Raw genomic sequence first — 8,049 nt, 5'->3', positions numbered from 1 at the left:
GAAGAAAATTATATCCGAGCTCAGAACGAGTAGTACACCAAGAGGCTGATGGCTATGAATGATGCAAGAAGTCGGCCAGGGTTGCTTGGAAGCATCGACTGTATGCACCGAATGTGGAAGAACTACCCGACAACATGGCATATTCAGTACATCGGCCATCATCGCAATGCAACCATTGTGGTTCAAGCAGTGGCCTTGGAGAATATGTGGATTTGGCATGCTTTGTTAGTTCTGCTAAGATCTTTAAACAACATTAATGTTCTTCAAAGATCACCTTTTTTGTTAGCTTGTCAATGGTGAGGCACCGGCTTGCAACTTCACCGTCAACGGCCATCAATATACCATGGGGTATTATCAAGTAGATAAGATCTATCCAAAGTGGTTCACATTTGTGAAAATCATAGCCAAAACCGCAATCAAAATGAAATCTCATTTTGTAAGAATGCAAGAAGCAGCCGCAAGGACATAGAGAGAGCATTCGATGTTTTGCAAGCTAGATTTGCGATTGTTCGAGGGCCAACTAAATTTCGGGATAAGAAGACCCTTCATAAAATTATCACTGCCTGCATGCTGATGCACAATATGATCATTAAGGATAAAAGGGACATGGATCTCCCCTTTGAATTTGGCAATCTTGGCCGCAATATCAAACCTGCTAGATATCCTAGTCGAATCAAAGCATTCCTTGAGACATACAAGTAGATTGTGGACATCGACAAGCATATGTAGCTGCGAGATGATCATGTGAAGCATCATTGGGAAATGTTTGGCCGCTAATTTATTTTTTTCCTCTTTTTATTCTTAACTTGTGTGAAAGTATTATTTTCCCCTCATTGGACCATTCATTTATTTGTTCAATTATTTGATTTGAACAATTACTGTACTACCTCCGTCTCAGTTATAGGGCTTGCCCGTATCCCTATATTATCAATTTTGCCAACATAATATCATTTATCTAATATAATAATTATATCATTAGAAAGTAGAACATCTAAGCTTTCTAATGATATATAATACATATGTTGTATTATCATCATCAAATTTACGACCTAGAGATAAGCGTAAGCCCTGTGAACTGGGACGAAGGGAGTAATTTGGATGTTGTTGTACTATGTGATAGTTATAACAACAATAAATTTGATGTGTGTTGCTAGCGTACTGACCTTTTATTTAATAAAAGTATGATATACATAAAATAGCAGAATCCTGTTTTGCAGTATGGAGGTACCGTAAAAAATATTCCAATTTAGGGTAATGATATGCGGAACTATTCTAAGACGTCACTTTTCGCAGCGAAAAAACCCAAGCTGCATCCATTTTAGCCGGATGTAGTATGGTCTTACCAAACGTGCTCGCAGAGCTATATCATTGCCTTGAAACTGCTCCCACGACGCAACGGATCGAAAAATAGGTTTACCAGTGCTCGACCGCCACCGACTAGCCAACGAAAACACCATGGCGTCCGATGACGTAGTCAGCGCCTGCTAGTCGGGGCAGACGGCGTTGTCCGCGTGCATTAAGAGTATCTTCACAAAATCAGGGTGTGCAGCTGTGCAGTAGGGGATCCGGAGCTTCGAAGGGATATGCTTGTGAGCGTGATTTGGGGGTGAGAGAGGGGAGAGCGGAGCACCTCACTTTATGCAAATTCGAGTTGAGTTTTCATAAATGACTCTCATTCGTTAGATGAAAGTCTATGTATGGTCTAGATCTTATTTTTCCATGCAACTTCGTGCCTTTATAAGTAGAGATAGAGATAGAGACGAGGGAGCGGGATGGAATTCTTTTTTGCGTCACACCTGATTACCTGGGGCCTGCAAATTTTGGTCTCAGTTTTGATTAGCGAGTAATTAACCAATGGGCAGTGCTAGAAATCCTACGGAGGCTCCAAACTTTTCATCCTGCTGGTTGCATGCATGACACGTGTCCACTTTCACCTGAAATTTAGACTTTGCTTCATCGCAGCAAAAAGCCTCCCGCTTTTGCTTCATTGAAGCAAAAAATGGTTCACGTAAATACAAAAAAGAAAAAGACATGTCGAACGGAGCAGGTCGGAGAATCGTCGGAGATTCACCGGAGACCTCGTCGGTGGGGGATGCTGCGACCAGCAACGTTGGTGCTGCAAGGCAGGGATGGTGGTGCTACAAGACGACGCGACAACGCTGCCATCTGGTGGCGGCGGTGCTTCAAGGTGTGGGCATCGATGCTACGATGGTACAACATTGTTGCTTCAATTGTTCCACTATCTGCAACTTTAGTAGAGAAGTTTTGCTACAAGGTCTCCGGTGATGTTCTCCGACGAGGTCGTGTTTTTAGTACAAATGCTGCAATGCTACAATAGTATATTTTTTTGCTACAATTGTTCTGTCATGTTGCTAATTTAGTACAAATATTTTGCTACATGGATTCCGGCGGTGCTCCGGCATAGTACGGTGCTCCGGCGAGTTCTTCGCCGAAGTACAATGCTCCGGAGATTTCTCCGGCGAAGTCTCCAGCGAGGTCCACAACCGAATGGTCTTCGTATTTTTGTTTTTAGAACCTTTTTTTTGCTTCAATGAAGCAAAAGCGGAGCTTGTTTTTGCTTTAATGAAGCAAAAGTGGGATTTAAAGAAAATCTAGAACGAAGAACCCGATCTAACGACTCAGATTGATTGGATCCAACAGTGGGAAATCCGGAGGTTGGAAGGTTTGTAGCCTCTAGAGGATATAGAGCATTTTCCCTAACCAATTTACCAAATCCTAACAAATAAAATAATTTGACTACGAAGTGGTCCCATCGTGGCACCGGCACAAGCGCAGGATACCAAGTTTCATAAAACGTGTTCGTGTCCTTCTGGGCTCCGGAAGGATCATAGGACTCCTGCAACGGATCGACAAATAGGTTTACCCGTGCTCGACCGCCGCCGACTAGCCAGCGAAAACACCATGGCATCCCACGACATAGTCGGCGCCGCGAGCGCCTGCCAGTCGGGGCAGGCGGCGCTAGCCACGGGCCTGCTAAAACGCTTCACGGCAGCCACGGCCACGGCCGGCGGCAACCTCGTCTTTTCGCCTCTCTCGATCCACGTCGCGCTTGCGCTCATGTCGGCGGGCGCTGGCGGTAAGACCCTGGACCAGATCCTCTCCGTGGCCGGCGCGCCGTCGAGGGGCGAGCTCGAGGCGTTCGTCAGGGACACCGTGGTGGAGCGCACCCTCGCGGATCGGTCGGCGTCCGGCGGGCCGTGCGTGGCGTTCGCCTGCGGCGTGTGGAGCGACAAGAGATTCACGCTCAAGAAGTCCTACCGCGACACCATCGTGCAGATCTACAAGGGCGATGCATGGACCGTCGACTTCCAGAATCATGTGAGTAGTCGCCTGCAACTAGAGATCTAAACATGTTTTCTTGACATGCTATTTCCTAATTATTATCTAAGTACCGAAAGTATGACTTCTGAAATCACTATAATTGTTGAAGCAAATACTCAGTGTAATTGCAATTTTAAAACATATGCCAATTAGTATCTATCATCGATATCATCAATTAGAAATAGTGTTCGCAATTTAGTATACACCGTGGGATGTATTTTTCACCTTTACTATTATCTAGAACAGGGGATACTGAGGTTCTTGACAGATTTTGTACAACTATCAGGGCTTTTTTATTTTTCTTACAAGAAGTAGAACTATCAGAGTAAATCATGGTAACCGGATATACACTGATTATTATGAAATCCTGAAAAAAATCAGACTGTTTAACTATGCACATGAATATTTGTTGTAGCCAGTGGAAGCAAGGAAGCAAATTAACGCGTGGGTGGCCAAGGTAACCAGGAACCTCATAAGCGAGGTGGTGAACCCACAAGCCCAAAGTACAGAGACCCTCAAGGTGGTAGCAAACGCCATCTACTTCAAGGGCGAGTGGCGCCAGCCTTTCGACAAGGAGCACACCGTGGACCATCGCAAGTTCCACCTCCTGGACGGCAGCCCCGTCAAGGCCTTCTTCATGAGGAGGATGCGGTTGCACGAAGAGCAGATCGCCTGCCATGACGGGTTCAAGGTGCTCAAGCTGCCGTACAAGGCAGTCGACGAGAGCTCGCCGGGTTTCCACTGGAAGCAGTTGGCGAGCCTCCCCAAGTTCTTCATGTGTGTGTTCCTCCCTGATGCCCGTGACGGCCTACCAAGCCTACTCAGCAGGATGACGTCCCGGCCAGAGTTCCTGCACGAGCACCTACCTACTTCGTTAGTTCCAGTCGGCGATTTCCGGCTGCCCAGGTTCAAGCTGACCTTCCAGAGCAGCATTGTCGACGTCCTTAAGAGCATGGGCCTGCGTCTTCCCTTCGAACCTGACACGATGGACTTGACGGAGAAGATGGAGGGCGCACAGCTGTACGTTGACGACGTCATCCACAAGGCGGTCATTGAGGTGAACGAGGCAGGGAGCGAGGCTGCAGCCTACACCGAGTCCGATGACGACATGGGGTTCTCGCTGTTCGGTGATGAGCCACCGCCGCCCAAGCCGGTGGACTTTGTCGCTGACCATCCTTTCGCTTTCTTCATCATCGAGGAGACGACGGGCACCATTGTTTTCTCTGGGCATGTGCTTGACCCCTCAAAGGAAGAGTAGACTCTGAATAGAAAACAGATGATCCAAAACTGGAGGCATGGTTTAAGCTTTGTACATTGTCTCTCCCATTTTCCGCTGATCCCCTATTCATAGTTCCAAAGGGATGGCAAGCTTATCTTAGCCTTCACGCCGTCTGAAATTCAAGCAAAGTTAAGTGATTATCCTTCTTAAGAGAAAGAACACCCCATTTATTTCGTTCCACTCTCAGCACTTTCAGCAATCAATGCATGCTACCATTGTGCATACCTTATGTACCATGAATAAGCTAATCTGACTTGCTTATCTGAATGCATAGGATTAATCATTGTGTAACATCCTCGTTCAACACACGCAGTTGATTAGTGATTGCTGGATGAGCGAGACGCGGGCAAATATGACCACTACAGCATAGCACCTCCCTCTGGGGGTGATTAGCAATGTACTATTCCTAATTGTACGTCATGGAAAAAATTATTCACAGAACCTAGGTTTCTCTCAGCAAAGAGGACGGCCAAATGTATCGTTAAGATATTAAGATATTTAGGCACCAGACCCTCTCTCACGAGCCGATATGAGTAGATCTTTGAGCAAACTCAACTCATATAGTTACACCAGACTTGCTCAAAAACCCATATAAAAACCCAAACTCCTACACCCACTCTGATCCCTGCTGGAAATGTCACCCCACTCTCCAATGTATCCTCTTGAAAACCATAGCCGCGCTCCAAGCTTCGCTCACCTCTTCGATCCCGTTCTCCCAGCCTTGCCACTAAGATGGTGCGCAAGCTTGGTACATGCATGGCTTTCTCATGTAGGTACCGTCTCCCTGGACTAGACGAAGCTGTCTAAGTTCTCCACAAGTGTTTTAGAATTTAGACCATTCTTCTTCTTCTCCTTTCTCCTCCTCCTGACTTGGGGAGAGAGAGACCCTTCCAATGTCATCGGTGGTGGGAGCTTCGCCGCCCGCATCCTCCGACGAAGGCGGAGAGGAGATGGAGGGAGGGAAGATGACCCAGGGTGGCTAGGGCTTGTCCTCCGTTGTCACCTGAGCGGGGGCGACAAGGGAGTCAGTTTTTCAACAGTCCTCTATGCTCATTAGGGTAAAAAAAATATGGCTCAAATCATCATCGGCTCTTTCAACTAACCGACTGAAATTGTAAAAATAATTCCGTGTTATTTGAGCAGAATCCTACGTGGTCAAAATATTTTGTTATTGCCAAATAGTTGAAAATATGAATAGGATAAACTCCTTATCTGGATTGTTTTTTACTAATTATTAGTAGTTATTACTACTACCGTCCAAAGATGCAAATCCTACTAGTAATATATATCTTTTACCAGTTGAACATTTCTAAGTTTGACTCCTATCAGGAAAAAAAAATGCTCCAATCTAAAGCTACAAATCGATGTAAACAGAGTTTACTGAGTACACTTCTAATCCCTCCGTACGCAAATATTGTTGTCCAAATTTATACGCTATCTATACGGTCATGTATTTTGAGACGCACGGAGTTTAACTCGTTTATTTCACTAGTGGAAAATAGAGCTTTCGTGGGAGTCTTTTATCGCGGGCGCGCCTGCACCCGCGACAAATGACGTGGTCACGTCGCCCCGAAACCATTTGGAGCGAGCCGGGCGTTTTGTCGCGGGCCGTATCACAACCCGCGACAAAAGGGGTCTGAGCTCTGGCGCCTCCTGCCGGCACCCCTTTTGTCGCGGGTCGTAATACGGCCCGCGACAAAAGGGCCATGCCTATATATAGACACAGCCAGCCCCCCCCCCCCACCTTCCCTACATTTTTTTCCTTGGTGGTGAAAGGTGGAGGTGTATGCTAGCTCATTTTTTCTTCATGTGCACAAGAGGTGTTTGATGAAATGTGTATGAGGGATGTCACTTGATTTTATTTGATAAGATTTCTCCTCTTTTTGATCCTAAAAGGTTAGCAACTATTTTCTCGTATATACATAGTCCGTACAATACTAATTTTAGCAAGGTGATTGCATCTGATACATAGCTGTACTTATGATATAGATGAGTCATCCATGGATGTACGGTAACCGATGTGCTCCCGCTTTCAGAGAGGGCGTGAATTCTTTCCTGCTTGTGGCCGAGGACAACAAGTCGAAGCAAGGTTTTATGTGTTGTCCATGTCTGAAATGTAAGAACGAGAAGGATTACTCTTACTCAAGAGACATTAAGAGCCACCTGCTTCGGTTTGGATTCATGTCCAGCTATAATGTTTGGACCAAGCACGGAAAAGAAGGGGTTATGAAGGAAGATGGCGATGAAGAAGAACGATGACCAGTACCGATCTATGTTCTCTGAATGCGATGATACCGCAATGGAAGACAATGAAGAAGAAGGAGGTGAAGAACAGGCAGCAGATGATCCTGTTGATGATGATCTTCGTCGGGCCATTTCTGATGCAAGAAGAGATTATGGCACGGATAAGGAGAGGTTGCAGTTTGATGTCTACGCCCCCTCCTTTTCCTGTAGACAGTGTTGGGCCTCCAAGAGCAGAGGTTTGTAGAACAGCAGCAAGTTTTTCCTTAAGTGGATCACCCAAGGTTTATCGAACTCAGGGAGGAAGAGGTCAAAGATATCCCTCTCATGCAACCCCGCAACCACAAAGCAAGAAGTCTCTTGTGTCCCCAACACACCTAATAGGTGCACTAGTTCGGCGAAGAGATAGTGAAATACAGGTGGTATAAATATATATGAGCAGTAGCAACGGTGCCAGAAAATAGCTTGCTGGCGTATAGTTGATGGTGGTAGTATTGCAGCAGTAGTAACACAGTAAAACAGTAAACAAGCAGCGATAGCAGTATTTAGGAACAAGGCCTAGGGATTAGACTTTCGCTAGTGGACACTCTCAACATTGATCACATAACAGAATAGATAAATGCATACTCTACACTCTTGTTGGATGATGAACACATTGCGTAGGATTACACGAACCCTCAATGCCGGGGTTAACAAGCTCCACAATTCAATGTTCATATTTAAATAACCTTAGAGTGCATGAAAGATCAATAGACTAAACCAAGTACTAACATAGTATGCACACTGTCACCTTCACACTATGTAGGAGGAATAGATCACATCAATACTATCATAGCAATAGTTAACTTTATAATCTACAAGAGATCATAATCATAGCATAAACCAAGTACTAACACGGATGCACACACTCGTCACCATTACACCGTGCAGGAGGAATAAAACTACTTTAATAACATTGCTAGAGTAGCACATAGATAAATTGTGATACAAAACACATTGCAATCATAAAGAGATATAAATAAGCACTTCACTATGCCATTCATAACAGTGAATAAGTATTCTGTAAAATATAGCCTAAGAGACCCACACGGTGCACACACTGTCACCTTTACACACGTGGGACAAGGAGTCTCCGGAGATCACATAAGTAAAACTCACTTGACTAGCATAATGACATCTAGATTACA

This window comes from Lolium rigidum, chromosome 3, assembly GCF_022539505.1.
Source record: "Lolium rigidum isolate FL_2022 chromosome 3, APGP_CSIRO_Lrig_0.1, whole genome shotgun sequence".
In the NCBI taxonomy this organism is placed as follows: domain Eukaryota; kingdom Viridiplantae; phylum Streptophyta; class Magnoliopsida; order Poales; family Poaceae; genus Lolium; species Lolium rigidum.
This window is presented reverse-complemented; position numbering follows the sequence as displayed.